This window comes from Patella vulgata, chromosome 2, assembly GCF_932274485.2.
Source record: "Patella vulgata chromosome 2, xgPatVulg1.2, whole genome shotgun sequence".
Taxonomy (NCBI): Eukaryota; Metazoa; Mollusca; class Gastropoda; family Patellidae; genus Patella; species Patella vulgata.
Genome location: NC_065880.2, coordinates 4,988,061 through 5,007,295, shown reverse-complemented (window position 1 = coordinate 5,007,295; position 19,235 = coordinate 4,988,061). Strand labels below are relative to the sequence as shown.

The 19,235-nt window shown below is 33.5% G+C and overlaps 2 long non-coding RNA genes across 4 annotated transcripts; both read left to right on the top strand.

Annotated features, from left to right (window-relative positions):
- The first annotated feature begins 2,059 nt into the window (after positions 1 to 2,059).
- Positions 2,060 to 16,533, top strand: LOC130010808 (uncharacterized). Of its 3 annotated transcripts, none has more exons than XR_008786085.1 (3): positions 2,060 to 2,272; positions 15,539 to 15,655; positions 15,833 to 16,533. It is a non-coding gene; the product is annotated as an uncharacterized LOC130010808 (long non-coding RNA). The 3 variants fall into 3 exon arrangements; XR_008786086.1 differs by lacking the exon at positions 2,060 to 2,272 and adding an exon at positions 8,508 to 8,681; XR_008786087.1 differs by lacking the exon at positions 2,060 to 2,272 and adding an exon at positions 12,167 to 12,320.
- Positions 5,279 to 6,371, top strand: LOC130010810 (uncharacterized). The gene is made up of 3 exons (XR_008786089.1): positions 5,279 to 5,595; positions 5,844 to 5,889; positions 6,119 to 6,371. It is a non-coding gene; the product is annotated as an uncharacterized LOC130010810 (long non-coding RNA).
- Positions 16,534 to 19,235: the final 2,702 nt, after the last annotated feature.

The following is a 19,235-nucleotide window of genomic DNA, read 5'->3' as shown; positions in this document are numbered from 1 at the left end:
GGCTTACTACACTGGAGTTCTATTATGTATAATAAACGCTTCCCGAGCGAAACAAAACATAACAATGTCACGTGACAATATTACATATGGCGGATACAAGCGTTCTTTGATTACATGCTGTTTGGTTTGATTATTAAATAATACGACAATCTGTATATATGGGAAATGGAGAATGAATTTCCCCAAATCCAAAACTAGATGACTGGAATATTTATTGAATGGAAAGTAAATATTTTATAAACAAAAATATTCGGATTTGCAGTATCCTAGCTTGGATGGATTTGTGATTTGAATCTCGAACTCAGTGTTTTATACATTTTATTATAAAATTGTAATAAATGTTTTACATGAATGAATAAAATCTAAAATTTAAAACAGTACAATAACATTGTGATTTGACGCTCTACAAATCACTAAGAGTATAACAATTGCTTGTTGAAAAAGCGTTAATAATATGTTTTTTTCCATTTATTATTTTTTAAAAATATATTCAAAAAGAATGCGTCTTTTACAGATTTCAATATAACCACAAATGGTTGATTGTTTTAATGCTAAGATAAGTATTAATGGTTTGTATTTGAAAATCAAATTATATAAGCGAAAAATAGTAGATACATTATGTATATCTTAAAACACGCCCTTCTCAGTTACTACTTCGGCGAATATCATTTGATAATTTAGATGATCAGAATTAAACACCGTTTTGCTATGTTATTATTTTTTTATGATTGGGTGGGGGTATACTTAATTAGGGGATTGGATTGAAAGATTATAGCTACCATCTTATGGAGACAGAATGTGTGGTGCATTTACGGTCTTATAAAGCTCTATTCTCACATAAAGAATTCTTGATTCGCACGGAAGTGTTTTAGCCGTGATCATTTTAAGTCATGCTTATGCCAAGATCTGGGTAAGTGTTAATTTAACTAGATATCAGAAAAGTACCACGTTTTCATAAATGTACTCTTTAGATAATTTGTACAATATTTATCAGTTCACTAGTTACAATAAAATCATGCATTATAGCTATTTTTATTTATTTATCCCTGGTGCTTCAAATTCAATTTAGGGTGCCTCAACATATTTAAAAATATGTTTTAAAGCTTTAGGTCATTTTATTATATCTTTCTACCATAAATAATAGCCCGAATTTAGGTATACCAAAAGTTAAAGAAATATAAACAGTTTTTGAGTCATTCAGATATGACTGCCAAAATTGTCACCAACACACATGTCGTGTTTAGGCTAAAATCTAACCAGACGGTATTGTCAATACATAATAAAATATATATTGCATTAATCAATTCCATTCCGCAATTGGTTTGTCCCAAACTCGTCATTTGTGTTCATGGGCATCAGGGTCGAGATGGCAACGTTATATGTTTTATTCGTCTAATTTACTATAAAACATCATTCGGTTTGCCTCACGGGTTAACGGCATATTAATAGCTTTATTCACTGAGATGGTTCCTTTACTTATAGTTTATTTTTCGAATTGCTTTTTGTATTTATTTAAATGGAAATATTAACAACATTCTATAAGTCAATCCACGAACATACCCAATTTCAATATTTGCGTGTTGACCTTTAACATCACACTTAGATCCTGTACGCTTTGTGTCTTCCAGTCAATACATGTCATGAAGAACTCTTTAGACATAATTTCGTTTATAATACTTTACTCGTTTCTATTGAGTTGTTTAGCAGAAGTAACCCATGACAATAATATGTTGAGACGACTACGTAACAGAATAGGACGATTCAATGTTATTAAAATGACACAATGACAATTTTAATTTTATTACCAACCCTTTCACAATATTTGAATGAAATATCTCACACAGGGTGTTAATCTGTTTTCAGTTTCTATTCCAATTCAATAAAACATTTAATACATGTCTTGGCTTGATTCATTATTTACAATTTAATACGTTAATCGTGTATTTTAAATAATACAGTTCAAGAGATCAAAACATTTCCGAATTTATACATTCAACATTACACGTAGACCTAAATGTATTTTTCAAATACGTGTATAAACATGTATATGAAATATATTATAAACAGATATGCTATGACCAGAGTTGCCATTATCTTTATTATTCGACTGGAAAACTCCTGTCATTCACTCTGTCGTTCGACTGATCCATCATTCACGTTGTCATTTCCGAATTGCCTGCATTTACAATAGGCAACCACGTTACACAGAGTAAAATGAAGATCTTAGCGCTTGTGCTTGTAATATACTGTACCCTGCTAATCCCGATTTCAGGTAAGAGACTTTTTATGTTTCATTGCTCAGATGAATACAAAATAAACTACACACATCTTAAACGTTACATTAAAGGAATTGCCCCAAAAGACTGTTAGATGTGTGGGTTTTTTTTATGTTGTTTGACGACACGTTTCTGAACATTTATGGCCAAATGTGGGAGCTCCCCAATATATGGTATAGTACGGTGCTACTATCATCAAAATGATCATACCCTATCACTCTGTATGATGCCACATTCCACAAGATTTGAAAATCTTAATGTTTTCCCCACAAGAGTTCCGCAAGGTATTTGAACGAAACGATTTTTTTTTATATTTTCCAATATCCTCCCAGATTCCCCATTGCTTACACTCTGTGTCTACTACATTTGACAAGATTTTCGACTTATGCGTGTTTTTAGTCTGTGCTGTTTTTCACCATAAAGGCCATTTTATGTTAAATATTGTCCTTGGTTTTAACAAGGAGATGCCATGTTTCTTTCCAATAGAGGATGAAGCTGTCTTTAATACCGTATTATCTATTGCAATAAAGATATCAGAAGTTCGAAGTTCGTTCAAACTATTGCTTCTTTTAGCTATACCAAGAAAGTTATTGTTAAATGGTTTTAACAGCATTAAGTAATTGGACTGGAACTGACAGGTGAAAATTCTATGGAATACATTCACTGCTTATTACTGGGAGGGAAGGGGCAATGGCTAGCACGTGCGCGCTGTATTATAAGGTCTGTCATTGGGTCAACTGGCATGGTTTCGAGTCCGCGGTTGTACATGACAAGGAGTAGTGCCGCCTGTCCAACCTCGTGGGTTTTCTGCGTGTCCTCCGGTTTCCTCCAACTGCTAAAGACCCCTACGCGCAAGAGAATTATGGAAATAAAATTGAACCATGTGTTAGTCCCGTAATGACCTAGTTTGTTTCGAGTTGACGTTAACCCCCATTTCTCTATTACTGAGCGACGTAGCTCAGTTAGAAGCTGTATTGTATTCCATAGCATTGCCACCTGTTTAAGATATTGTAACTCTTTCTTCGATATGTGATACCACTTACTGTCTATATATGTCTCTATGTCTGGTGTATCTTGTGTCGCACGTGTAAAACACATATATACAGTGAAAATTGTACAAGCAAAGTTTACATTTGAAACCAGAATTTAGTAGACAGAAATCAATTATAACCATTTAAAGATACATTATGGGAGATTAGATAAAGAGCTGACATTTCGCACTATAATAGTTAGAAACTAGATAATGTGAAGGCAATATGCTGAAAATTTCAGTCAAATTGATCCACTATGAACCGAGATTTTAGCTATTGAATTTTCGGCCTTGCCTCGATCATCATTACTAAACTCCGTACGATAAAAAAAACATAGTCTGGATTATCCATTTCATGATTAAATTATGAATGGAAGTCGAATAGGAAATCCGAACCTAAGCCAATAAACATCGCAGACTAGCGATGACATCGATAGTTGATTATGGTCTGGATAAGTTAATTTATGTCTATTTAATAATTTAGATAATATTTCAGGCCGAAAGAAAGACCTGCAATAGACAGATTTAGCTCTTGCATAATGTATGTTAAATAAACGGCATGTAGATATATAGCTCGATGTAAAGTTGCATTCATACATGAAGGGGAGTGAATATCATCTTTAGGAGACGCCACCATGATACGTAAGGCAAACTTGGTTATTGAGTGGTATTTTAAAACCGTATTGGTGTTTTATGTGGTTATAGGACACTTTGCTGTTCAGATATAATTTTGGCGACCCCGAAAACCCATAGTTTGGCTTATTACTTGATCACATTACTAACACGGAAATTTTCCGCCACATGTGGCCACCATTTTCGAATGGGCGGTCATTAAGGACTACCTTTTTGTCGGAACATACTTTATGTGTATATCTGCATTTATCGACTCAGCCAAAATTAATGCTCCATTATTGTTATCGCTGGGTCGGTTTCCCAGAATTTGTTTAATTTACCTTGATGTCCGGGTACAATTCTTGTAACTCGTATTGCGCATGTAACCATATATAGGCATGGTATTATCATATGTATCTCAAAATGAATGACGTATCGATTTAGTGTTTATCGTGTACGTAAAAACATAATCCTTCTACATAATTCCATAGTTCTTTTCTGTCCCATGTATGCCCGCCTACAGAAAATTGTTCTGCATAAGTAACTTTTAATGTCGGTATATCCGTATGTTGCTCTTACTGGTGTCCTATTTACTGATATGCCCAAGCCCATCTACACATTCCTCGTTTAGACATACATCGCGGTGCTTTATTCAGACATAAGACCCATATTTTCGAAAATGGATTAGAGCTAATCTGAGATTTAATTTCCAAATTTCTGAACAGTCATATTCTGACACGCTGATTAAATTTTAAATGAATATTTTGTAAACTTTGATTAACCTAACCAGTGAGTTAATAATTGTTCGTGAATACCATAAATGTGATATTCTGGAAGGTTGACTTAACTCATCTTAGGCGAGTAGCTTAAGAATGAATTAAGTGCACTGATATGCCATTATGATGTATTATTTGTTTATAGAAATTATGCATCATTGATTTCAAACAAATTGCACTTATATTTAGCCACGAAAGCAACAAGTTCACATTGACATTTCAATTATCCCGATAAAGAGATATAGGACACGAAAGACAGTCGTGCGGAATGAACTAATAAGTGCATTTATTCTCGCTTATTGAAGTTTGGTAACTACAAATTTTCGCCTTCTTTTCCCGTTTTTGTAAATAAAGTTTTTTAATCATAAGGTACAGTATGGCGCAGTTGTACACAAATTCCGCATTCAATGAGCAACGAAAATATATGAAAGGAAATTCAAAAATAGTTTCCAAACATGATACGTTTTTAAATTTGAACTCCATACAAAGTTTTAATCCGGGGGTCCACAAGTAAGAGAAAGGTATTTTTTACTCAGACAATATTGTCAGACAGACTTGAATGCTAATTGGTGTCAAGATGTCTGTAGTTAAAATAAAGTTGGGCCCAATAAACTGGTAGATCAAAGGCCTGTTGAGCGCTCATGCCCGGTGTGATTTTAACAATTGACTCCAAATGCGTTGACAAGAAAATAAGTAAAACTGTTATTGAATGTGATTGGTTGATAAAATCAACGTACTATAGGCTACATTTTGTCTGCGATATCATCTCGGTGGAAGCGGACATTAAATGAAGTGATTTCACACAATTAATTTAACATTTAACAACGTGCTGAAATGATTTTGGAGCAGTGATATGTTTGACAAATGTAAGCTAATGGTCACATAGAATACAAGACCGCAGGTTTGTGAATATTTATATAAAAAAAATAATACCATGTATGTAATTTAGCATCGATATTGTTTCTCTGTATAATATTAGTATTTCGTTTCCTTAAAAAAAACTCCAACAATTTAAACCGGAAGTTCATGTTTATAATATGGCGCGGTCAGGAAAAAAATTTCGGCATGTTATTATCAAATCTGTTCAATTTTTCTGAAATCATGCTTAATTAACATTAGTTGTTCGGCGCTACGATACTTACATTACAGAATCACATTATGATTAAAGCAGAAACGGTTCGACTTGAACCAGCAGGTAAGAATCTGTTTTGAAATTATATCTTGGGAGGTTGGATTGGCGTTGGAGACCCGATTGGCGGCCATTTTGATTCTTGTTTCATGATTTTTTTTTATATTATAACGATTTTGCCAAGAGTAGACATAAACGCGGGCACAGACTAGAAAAAAATCTTTTTACACTTTTGTGTTAGTTGAATTGTAATTTAATTTATGTTTAAAAAAACAACCTTAAATCTAATAAGCAGACGGAAGATATGGACGAACAACAAGAAGAAGTTATGGAGGTCCCAACAACTGAACCTATGGAAGTAGAAGAATCGTTTACAGCCGAAACCCGATACGATGTGCCAGTTCCGGTTATGGAGTCCTCCATCTCAGACGATGCCGACGTTAGTGTCTTCTGCGACGAAGAACCCGTAGTGGTGTATCACTATAAACCTCAGAATGCCTCGTTCGGCATTTCTGTCCAAACGAGGCAAAAACGTGTCAAAATTTTTGCCCCGATTTTGCCTCGTTGTAACGAGGTAAAAAATATACCTCGTTTCTCTGGAGTTCCCAAACGTGTTTTTTTTTAAATTGCCCTGTTTTTGGAACGAGGTATTTTGTTCAGAATGAGGCTGGGTAAAATTGCCTCGTTTACTAAACGAGGTATTTTATCCAAGATAATTATTAGCGGTATTTGCTGTCAACAAATAGAGCCATACAAATAATGTTCGGACCATCATGTGGCCAATTGCAGATCTACAAATTAGATTATTTATTTGGGACATGATATTGTTCATAGTTATGGCTTACTACACTGGAGTTCTATTATGTATAATAAACGCTTCCCGAGCGAAACAAAACATAACAATGTCACGTGACAATATTACATATGGCGGATACAAGCGTTCTTTGATTACATGCTGTTTGGTTTGATTATTAAATAATACGGCAATCTGTATATATGGGAAATGGAGAATGAATTTCCCCAAATCCAAAACTAGATGACTGGAATATTTATTGAATGGAAAGTAAATATTTTATAAACAAAAATATTCGGATTTGCAGTATCCTAGCTTGGATGGATTTGTGATTTGAATCTCGAACTCAGTGTTTTATACATTTTATTATAAAATTGTAATAAATGTTTTACATGAATGAATAAAATCTACAATTTAAAACAGTACAATAACATTGTGATTTGACGCTCTACAAATCACTAAGAGTATAACAATTGCTTGTTGAAAAAGCGTTAATAATATGTTTTTTTCCATTTATTATTTTTTAAAAATATATTCAAAAAGAATGCGTCTTTTACAGATTTCAATATAACCACAAATGGTTGATTGTTTTAATGCTAAGATAAGTATTATTGGTTTGTATTTGAAAATCAAATTATATAAGCGAAAAATAGTAAGATACATTATGTATATCTTAAAACACGCCCTTCTCAGTTACTACTTCGGCGAATATCATTTGATAAGTGTTAATTTAACTAGATATCAGAAAAGTACCACGTTTTCATAAATGTACTCTTTAGATAAATTGTACAATATTTATCAGTTCACTAGTTACAATAAAATCATGCATTATAGCTATTTTTATTTATTTATCCCTGGTGCTTCAAATTCAATTTAGGGTGCCTCAACATATTTAAAAATATGTTTTAAAGCTTTAGGTCATTTTATTATATCTTTCTACCATAAATAATAGCCCGAATTTAGGTATACCAAAAGTTAAAGAAATATAAACAGTTTTTGAGTCATTCAGATATGACTGCCAAAATTGTCACCAACACACATGTCGTGTTTAGGCTAAAATCTAACCAGAAAAGTATTGTCAATACATAATAAAATATATATTGCATTAATCAATTCCATTCCGCAATTGGTTTGTCCTAAACTCGTCATTTGTGTTCATGGGCATCAGGGTCGAGATGGCAACGTTATATGTTTTATTCGTCTAATTTACTATAAAACATCATTCGGTTTGCCTCACGGGTTAACGGCATATTAATAGCTTTATTCACTGAGATGGTTCCTTTACTTAAAGTTTATTTTTCGAATTGCTTTTTGTATTTATTTAAATGGAAATATTAACAACATTCTATAAGTCAATCCACGAACATACCCAATTTCAATATTTGCGTGTTGACCTTTAACATCACACTTAGATCCTGTACGCTTTGTGTCTTCCAGTCAATACATGTCATGAAGAACTCTTTAGACATAATTTCGTTTATAATACTTTACTCGTTTCTATTGAGTTGTTTAGCAGAAGTAACCCATGACAACAATATGTTGAGACGACTACGTAACAGAATAGGACGATTCAATGTTATTAAAATGACACAATGACAATTTTAATTTTATTACCAACCCTTTCACAATATTTGAATGAAATATCTCACACAGGGTGTTAATCTGTTTTCAGTTTCTATTCCAATTCAATAAAACATTTAATACATGTCTTGGCTTGATTCATTATTTACAATTTAATACGTTAATCGTGTATTTTAAATAATACAGTTCAAGAGATCAAAACATTTCCGAATTTATACATTCAACATTACACGTAGACCTAAATGTATTTTTCAAATACGTGTATAAACATTTATATGAAATATATTATAAACAGATATGCAATGACCAGAGTTGCCATTATCTTTATTATTCGACTGGAAAACTCCTGTCAAGCGTTGGTATAAAGCTGAATGTTGATGTGAATTGCCTGCATTTACAATAGGCAACCACGTTACACAGAGTAAAATGAAGATCTTAGCGCTTGTGCTTGTAATATACTGTACCCTGCTAATCCCGATTTCTGGTAAGAGACTTTTTATGTTTCATTGCTCAGATGAATACAAAATAAACTACACACATCTTAAACGTTACATTAAAGGAATTGCCCCAAAAGACTGTTAGATGTGTGGGTTTTTTTTATGTTGTTTGACGACAAGTTTCTGAACATTTATGGCCAAATGTGGGAGCTCCCCAATATATGGTATAGTACGGTGCTACTATCATCAAAATGATCATACCCTATCACTCTGTATGATGCCACATTCCACAAGATTTGAAAATCTTAATGTTTTCCCCACAAGAGTTCCGCAAGGTATTTGAACGAAACGATTTTTTTTTATATTTTCCAATATCCTCCCAGATTCCCCATGGCTTACACTCTGTGTCTACTACATTTGACAAGATTTTCGACTTATGCGTGTTTTTAGTCTGTGCTGTTTTTCACCATAAAGGCCATTTTATGTTAAATATTTTCCTTGGTTTTAACAAGGAGAGGCCATGTTTCTTTCCAATAGAGGATGAAGCTGTCTTTGTAAGGTGCGATAATGTATTTATAATTTGAAGTTACGATGGGCATCATGTTATTACTAGCATGTGTACATTTAAAGTTAAATTTAAATTAAGCATAATGATACTATCTGGTGTATATCTAATGTTACATTGAACATAATGTTATAACTCCCTGGTGTATATTTAATGTTAAATTGAACATACTGTTATAACTCCCTGGTGCATATTTTAAATTAAATTGAACATAATGTTATTACACCTTGGTGTATATTTAAAATTACGATTATCATACTAATTATTATTACTATCTGATGGATATTTAAAGTGACATTGGAATTAATATTATTATTACAATCTGGTGTATATTTAAAGTGACAATGGAACTAATTTTATTATTACTATCTGGTGGATATTTAAAGTGACAATGGACCTATTACTATCTGTATATAAAGATTTGTTGATTACACAATTTTAACATCAAGTAATATATTAACTTAGTATAAATGATTAACTATCAATAAAATAACGCCATTAATACCGTATTATCTATTGCAATAAAGATATCAGAAGTTCAAAGTTCGTTCAAACTATTGCTTCTTTTAGCTATACCAAGAAAGTTATTGTTAAATGGTTTTAACAGCATTAAGTAATTGGACTGGAACTGACAGGTGAAAATTCTATGGAATACATTCACTGCTTATTACTGGGAGGGAAGGGGCAATGGCTAGCACGTGCGCGCTGTATTATAAGGTCTGTCATTGGGTCAACTGGCATGGTTTTTATGTGGTTATAGGACACTTTGCTGTTCAGATATGATTTTGGCGACCCCGAAAACCCATAGTTTGGCTTATTACTTGATCACATTACTAACACGGAAATTTTCCGCCACATGTGGCCACCATTTTCGAATGGGCGGTCATTAAGGACTACCTTTTTGTCGGAACATACTTTATGTGTATATCTGCATTTATCGACTCAGCCAAAATTAATGCTCCATTATTGTTATCGCTGGGTCGGTTTCCCAGAATTTGTTTAATTTACCTTGATGTCCGGGTACAATTCTTGTAACTCGTATTGCGCATGTAACCATATATAGGCATGGTATTATCATATGTATCTCAAAATGACTGACGTATCGATTTAGTGTTTATCGTGTACGTAAAAACATAATCCTTCTACATAATTCCATAGTTCTTTTCTGTCCCATGTATGCCCGCCTACAGAAAATTGTTCTGCATAAGTAACTTTTAATGTCGGTATATCCGTATGTTGCTCTTACTGGTGTCCTATTTACTGATATGCCCAAGCCCATCTACACATTCCTCGTTTAGACATACATCGCGGTGCTTTATTCAGACATAAGACCCATATTTTCGAAAATGGATTAGAGCTAATCTGAGATTTAATCTCCAAATTTCTGAACAGTCATATTCTGAAACGCTGATTAAATTTTAAATGAATATTTTGTAAACTTTGATTAACCTAACCAGTGAGTTAATAATTGTTCGTGAATACCATAAATGTGATATTCTGGAAGGTTGACTTAACTCATCTTAGGCGAGTAGCTTAAGAATGAATTTAGTGCACTGATATGCCATTATGATGTATTATTTGTTTATAGAAATTATAGTAGTTTGGTAACTACAAATTTTCGCCTTCTTTTCCCGTTTTTGTAAATAAAGTTTTTTAATCATAAGGTACAGTTAGCGCAGTTGTACACAAATTCCGCATTCAATGAGCAACGAAAATATATGAAAGGAAATTCAAAAATAGTTTCCAAACATGATACGTTTATATTATGTGTATATGTATAAATGATGAATCGACAGAAGTGATGTGAATGTAAATTTTAAAAATAGTAATTACATTTCAATCTTTCCAAGCAGTGTCGGATTTACCTTTGCGCTTGGCATACTGAAACCTGGGAGGTCTCGGGCCTAGCTAGGTTTGTAATATTTTTATTTTACACTGTCATCCCCCTTTGGCGTTGCACAAACATACTTTTATTTTCGGCTAGTTGCAAGGGTTGGCGATTGGAAGGAGCCTCGTATTCCAGCAGTGTTTCCATGCTTATAATCTAACTTACAATTGTGGGAAAGTTTTATATTATAAGAACCCTAAAAGCGACGAAATAAATAAAGAATAGCGATATTGCAAGTTTATACAAACGTAACAAGCAATGATTATTTTGAATGTTAATCAAGGAGATGTTCCTATAGTAGATGCCATTAAAACAAACATTTCCAAAATAAAAGCAGGGGCACATCTCTTTGATTTAAATTAAGTCTGTTCCTGTGCCTCTTTGCCATCTGAAGAACAGAACAAATGTGTAATATATTGTAACAACAAGAGTGTTTTTACAATATATTACGCAATGTCTTAAGCTCGAGACCATTAAACAACTTAAAATACAGACACTTGCACGTGCTTTGCAATGAAAAACGTCACTCGGGTTCAATATTTTAACTAGTTACACTTGGCACATTGCCCGTACGATTATTTGAAATAATGGTACACCAACATCAAAGAATGACGTCACATCTGTATTTTAAATAAATTTATTTGACACACCCACACACCCAAGTCTTACTCTTCTGCTCGTTCCAAGCTAATAATGACGTTCATACGCCATACTGTGTTTTATGAAGGACAATTTGCCTGGGAAATGGCCCAAGGTCTACTCCTATTTCGGATTTCAAATGGAGTGGCAATTACGCCAAGGTGTACCACGATACCCTTTTTGTACAATAATCCCGACGAACTTTAACGGCCAACACCGGGAACGTATGGGAGGATAACGTTGCCAATATTATTTCAATGTTCACGGTGCAACATATATATGTTAGCAGTTCAAAATACGTAATTTAGTTTTACAATTTGAAATTTCCAACCCGGATCTAAGTGATAGCGGTTGAACCTTTTCACGTGAGATACTTTTATGAATTACTCTATAGACATATTTCTTTCATAAGACGACTACAAAACAGAATAACAATATTTAATGTTTAATATGTGGGTGTGTAGATATGTTTACTATAACATACAATATTATAATACACCATTTCACCAACTTTATTCTTATATATCACACGAAGTAAAATGGCGCCCTTGGTTGTAATATATTGTATTCTGCTGGTTCCGATTTCAGTTACCGGTAAGTGAGTGTTATATGTCATTGCTCGGAGAATTATATAATTCATATGTATAAAAAATAAACTACATACAACCCAGGTGTGGTCATTGCAAAAGACTCTTAGATATGAATTTTGTTTATCCCGAATGCAAGCAGATTTATGTTGTTTGACGACAATTAAGTTTCTACACGTTCATGCCAAGGTTTGGAAGAAGCTTTTTATACACCTACATTTTCATGTGGACGTATATTGTTGTTACCCCTGGCCCGGACGTCCGGCCACAGTCTACAGGTCACAAATTTATCCAATTTTGATGGAACTTAAAATATACGTTTATCTCCCAAAGATCACGGTTCCTGTCGATATTGGCATTGATCGGAACGTAACGTCATATGTCCCATGATTGTGCGACCTTTAGAAATCACAATTCTTGTCCGACTTAAAAAAAAACCCCAAAATAGGTTTTTATATATCACTGTTACACCATGATGCCGGTTGAGTTCGTATTTCGTAAAATATCATGGTCGTTCCCTGTACGCAAATAGTGTAAAAGTATGGAATATCAAGGTTGTAAGACCCACGAGGAGTCACAGATTATATCCGATTTTGATGAAACTTAAAATGCATGGTTATATCCCAAAGATCTCCGTCGATATTAACGCACAACGGACTGAAATTTCCTGGGTTATAACCCCTGACCAATTGTACGAAAAAAATCAAGATTTTAGCTTGTGGACGCTCTAGATGTCAAAATAATTTTATCCCATTTCAAAATTCGTTTACATATATCATCGTGTTTTTAGCTTCCCGCTTAACATTTTTCGTTAGATTTATGTAAAGTTTACGACATTTTGCTTAACCTCCAATAATGGTAACATTTTACTGTTGAATGTACGTTACTTTTACGTCAGGATGGGTATGTTTACTTTTCTGTTAGAAAATTAGGTAAATCTAACATAAATTTTCTGACGGTTTTCAAACCATTTTTTTTTTCGCTTTGAATATTTGTGGATTAAATAACAATACCACTGTATGTTATAATTGATAAATGACATAAGTATCACTGGTTATCAACTGAAGGTTAATCAAACGTAATCATCCTATCCCTTAGTTTATGGTTAGTTTTATGTGATGATATAACCGTTAATTTAACGTTAGGTTTCTAACGTTAATGTAACGTTAAATTTCCAAGGGTAATTTTACATTAGTTTTATTTCAGAATTTTAACCGTTAATTTTATTTCAGAATTTTAACCGTTAATTTACCGTCAGTTTTCTAACGTAAATTTAACTTTAGTTTTCTAACGTAAATGTAACAATTAAATTACTGTTAGTTCTTGATTGTTAGTTATCTAATCGTAATTTTGACCATATCAGAATTCTTCCAATTCTGATTGATGAAATATTAGAATTTTAATCTCACCTTTAAATAAAGTCAGACAAAGTAGAAATTTGACCAAATTCAATATGTCGTAAACAAATTAGATCTCTATCGTGTTTACGGGTTTTTCGGAAAAGGTCGCTAATTTGTCACAGAACAATCAATATTTATAAGATTTCGTCTGCACGCCGCCGACATTGGCACCGTGAAGGGACATATGTTTAGATTGTTTGGACTTTTTAGTTTCCCTAAAACTCGTGATGACCTGCAACTAAATTCAGAACTTATTGCCAGTGTTAAGCAGTAGCAGCTTTTACCGATAAATCTCTCTTTAAAGCAGCCCCTGCTTATTCCTGGCGCAATAGGTTCTGAATTTATATGCAAAATACTCAGATTACGGAACAAATTAGCCCAATGCTTCCACCAAATTTGAAAAAAGATATGTTAAAAACTATAGCGGGCTGAATTTTGGATAGGGTATATCCGCTCGTGACCCCGATGTTTTCCCCAAAAATTGAAAAAGATTTATAGCGGTTATTGCCGTCACAAAGTTTTCAGCAAGGTTAGGGGAAGGTAACTTTTTTTGCACTGCTCGAAAAATATTACAGTCCGAATGTTGGGGGCAGCGTACGCCTAAGCGGATGCGGATTATGACGTGTTGTTATTAAATTGTTCAATTTACAAATTTCCAGGATTTCCAATAATGATAACCTATTTCATATTTACCACGAAGTTTATGTAAATCTTGATATTAATTTACTGTGTATACGTAGATGAGCCTGACAAATTAGGATGGGGGAGGAGCAAACTGTTCTGTCAACAGACCCCATGATCCTTTGATTTCATCCCATCGTCAAATACCCATACGGCGAAAGGGAATTATTGAAATTCCATTTCCAAACAATTGATGAAACAAATAAGGAATATTGCATGGAAACTGTCAAAGTTATCGGATTTCGGACATTTTATTTTGTCAGCTAGAATTTAAAAAAAAGAGTTAAAAATTCCCCACAAAATATTATATAATCTTTTTTGGTGCTGTGCCCAAAAAATCTTACAGTGCGAATGTTGAGGAACAGGGTGCGCCAATGCCAACCATGATTTCTGTGTTGTTATTAAATTGTTTAATTTACTAATTTGCCTGATTGACAAATATCATGATCATCATTATAGACATGCTATGTTAGCCAATTCAGCATGTATATATTTTTGCGTATACTTATTATAAGTGTACATTTTGTATTTGTATTTTGTATCATAATTATCAATAAGGAGATGAATTGTTTTGCGTTTTGACTTGTTTTTAAATAGTTACAAGAGTTCCGCAAGATATTTGAACCAAACGATTTTTTTTTTATTTTCCAATATCCTCCCAGATTCCCCATGGCTAACAGTCTTTGTCGTAACACATTTGACAAGTTTTTGGATTTCAACGTGTTTTTAGTCTGTGCTGTTTTTTACCAGTTAAAAAAATAAAGGCCGTTTTATGTTTAATATTTTTCCATGGATTTTAACTAGGAGAGGCCATGGTTATTTCCAATATGACAAAATTAGTTATATTTATCTACTTATTGAGGATAAAGATGTCTTTGTAAGGCGCTATAATGTATACTATTTAGAATTTGCCATAATTTCATGGACAGAGCCACAGTCTGAAATTCAGAGATAAGCTATTGATGTTTGGTATTAAGAAGTCGCATTGTATTTTTTTTAAAAATAATATAATATATTTTATTTGTCTATACCTGGAAAGTGATTGGAAGGAAATGGTATTGTAGGTAGAATTGTTCTGTCATCTTTTGATATGACGGTCCCTTAATAACTGATTAATTTAATGGATCTCTTTATTTTATTCTAGGTTTAGATTGTTACACTTGTCCTTTTCACACTGAGTCTGCTGACTGCAGTTCACTTAACAATACTATAGAAGTGGAATCATTCAATTTCACCTGTGTTCAGATCAAGCAAACTAAAGGTAAACAGCATTATATCAGCATTATTTCTGTTTCTACAGATTGAGCATTTTATAATTGACGATGTTTTTTTTTTATTTCTGATATCTGAATGTATGAATATGTCACTATGACTAAATCGTATCAACTCGTCGTCTTTTGGCTCTATTTGGATATTCATTATTTTATTATTGTTACAGGTACAGAACTGTGTCAGAAATATCCTGATGCAGGCTATCAACTAAGATGTACCAACACCGTAGGTTCTTCAAGTTCATCAAGGACATGTAGTCATAGCTGTGAAAGGAATGGAGCCAGTAAAGGGCGTGGTTTGAATAAAGTTACGATGGGCATCATGTTATTACTAGCATGTGTACATTTAAAGTTAAATTTAAATTAAGCATAATGATACTATCTGGTGTATATCTATTGTTAAATTGAACATAATGCTATAACTCCCTGGTGCATATTTAAAATTAAATTGAACATAATGTTATAACTTCCAGGTATATATATTAAATTAAATTGAACATAATTCTATAACTCCCTGATTTATATTTCATGTTAAATTGAACATAATGCTATAATTCCTTGGTGTATATTTAAAATTACGATTATCATACTAATTATTATTACTATCTGTTGGATATTTTAAGTGACATTGGAACCAATACTATTATTACTATCTACTATATTTAAAGTGACATTGGACCTAATTTTATTATTACAATCTGGTGTATATTTAAAGTGACAATGGACCTATTACTATCTATATATAAAGATTTGTTGATTACACAATTTTAACATCAAGTTAATTAATAACTTAGTATAAATGATTAACTATCAATAAAATAACGCCATTAATACCGTATTATCTATTGCAATAAAAACATCAGAAGTATGAAGTTCGTTCAAACTATTGCTTCCGTTAGCTATACACCATGGCAGTAGTCGTATACTAAGCAAGTTATTGTTAAATGGTTTTAATGGCATTAAGTAATTGGACAGGAACTTACAGGTGACAATTGTATGGAATACATTCACTGCGTATTACTGGGCGGGTGGGGGGGGCGAATGGCTAGCTTGTGTGCGCTGTATTATAAGGTCTGTCATTGAGTTAACTGGCGTGGTTTCGAGTCCGCGGTTGTACGCGACAAGGAGTAGTGTCGCCTGTCCAACTTCGTGGGTTTTCTCCGGGTCCTCTGGTTTCCTCCAACTGCTAAAGGCCCCTACGCGCAAGTTAGTCCCGAAATGACCTAGTTTGTGTCGAGTGGACGTTAAACACCATTTCACTATTACTGGGCGACGTAGCTCAGTAAGACGCATTGTCACCTGTATAAGATAATGTTACTCTTTCTGGGACATGTCACACTACTTATTGTCTATATGTGTCTCCATCGAAAATAAGAAATTAGGAAAAACGATGGGCGCTATTTAGTCGAAAACACTCAGTGTACATGTACTTCGAAGATTTTGATAAGCAGTCATTCAATAAATTTTCGGGGAGCGCGAGGCCCCCATACACCGCAACGATTGATTGGTTGTTCGAGATTTTGAATTCGGGTAAGTCACCTAGTGTAGGCTATATTGAACCACATTGAACTTGCTGTATTCACGGGCTGAAATAATAGGAAAAAGGGTTTGTGTCAGTTAAATTTTCAAAATTTTGTCCCGACGGTCCCATCTCCGTGGATTGTAAACGATTGATTGGCTGATTGGAGTTCGACCACTTTGAAGTTGCTGTATTCACGGTCTGGAATAGCAAGAAAACGCCTTTGCGGCCATCAAATTTTCCAAATGTTCTTTTTTGTGGAGCGTGCGTCCTACACGGTATCTTAGCAATTATAGTTTGAACGTGTTTAACCAGTTTTATCACATATACGATAATGACTGACACCAATATTGTTTAATAAACGGCTCACATAAGGGTCGTGTACATTGCTCGATGTACACCTGCATTCAAACATGAAGGGGATTGAATATCATCTTTATCAGATGTCATCATGATGAGTAAGGCAAACTTGGTTATTATGTGGAATTTTAAATCCGTCTTGGAGTTTCATTTGATTATTGCACACTTCACTGTTCAAATATGAAATTGCCGAGCCCGAAAATCTACAGTTTGGCGTATTGCACGATCACATATTACTAAACATGGATATTTCCAGCCTCTTGTGACCACCATCTACGAATTAGTGGTGATATCGGACTACCTTTTAGTGGGAACATACTTTATGTGTATATCTGCATTTATCGTCTCGGCTAAAATTAGTGATCCATTGGGTTATTCATTACTCTTAAGAATTATCCAATTTTATTGATTAATTTTAATTAATTTCTTTGTCATATCGGTCAACTTTTTGTTTAATCTTTGACATAACATCGGTATGAATGTGAGCGGATATCTGGCATTATATCTGAAATAAGTGTAACTACCAAACAGATGTCTGGCTGCCTTAATTAATTAAGAACGGCTTTACAGTTATTAGACCATGTAATAAATTTGTAAACAAGACAATAAGGACATGATAGAGAGTATCATGTTTCTGTCCCAAAACAAAGATATGTAATATTTTTGTGGAAAATTTAAAACAAATAAAACATCCCTGAAAGGAAGCGTGCATTATTGTTATCGCTGGGTCGGCTTCCGAGAATATTTTAATTTGCCTTGATGTCCGGGTACAATTCTTGTATCTCGTATTGCGCATGTAACCATATATAGGCATGGCATTATCATATGTATCTCAAAATGGCCGAAGTATTCCATTTAATGTGTACGTAGAAACATAATCCTTCTACATAACTTCATATTTCATTTCTTTCCTATCTACTCTATGCCCACCCACAGAAAATGGTTCTGCATAAGTAATTTTCAATGTCGGTATTTTCGTATGTTGCTCTTACTGGTGTCCTATTTACTGATATGCCCAAGCCCATCTACACATCCCCCGTTTAGACTACCATTGTGGGTGCTTTATTCAAACATCAGACCTATATTTTCGAAAATGGATTAGTGCTAATCTGAGATTTAATCTCCAAATTTCTGAACAGTCATATTCTGAAAAGCTGATTAAATTTTAAATGAATATTTTGTAAACTTTGATTAACCTAATCAGTGTGTTAATCATTGTTCGCGAATGCCATAAATATGATATTCTGGAACGTTGACTTAAATCATCTTAGACGAGTAGCTTAAGGATGAATTAAGTGCACTGATACGCCATTATGGTGTATTAATTGTTCGTAGAAATTATGCGTCATTGATTTCAATCAAATTGCACTTATATTTTGCTACGAAAGCAAAAAGTGCACATTGACCGTACATTTTATTTTCCCTATCGCTTTGCCAACATTTCAATTATCCCAATAAAGAGATATAGGACACTAAAGTCAGTTGTGCGGAACGAACTAGTAAGTACATTTATTCTAGCTCATTCAAGTTTGGTAACTACAAATATAGGCCTTCTTTTCGCGTTTTTATAAATACAGGATTTTAATCTTAAACATAGAAAGAGCTAAATCTGCTAATTGTAGGTCTTTCTTTAGGCCTGAAATGTTATCTAAATTATTAAATATACATTAATGAACTTATCCAGACCATAA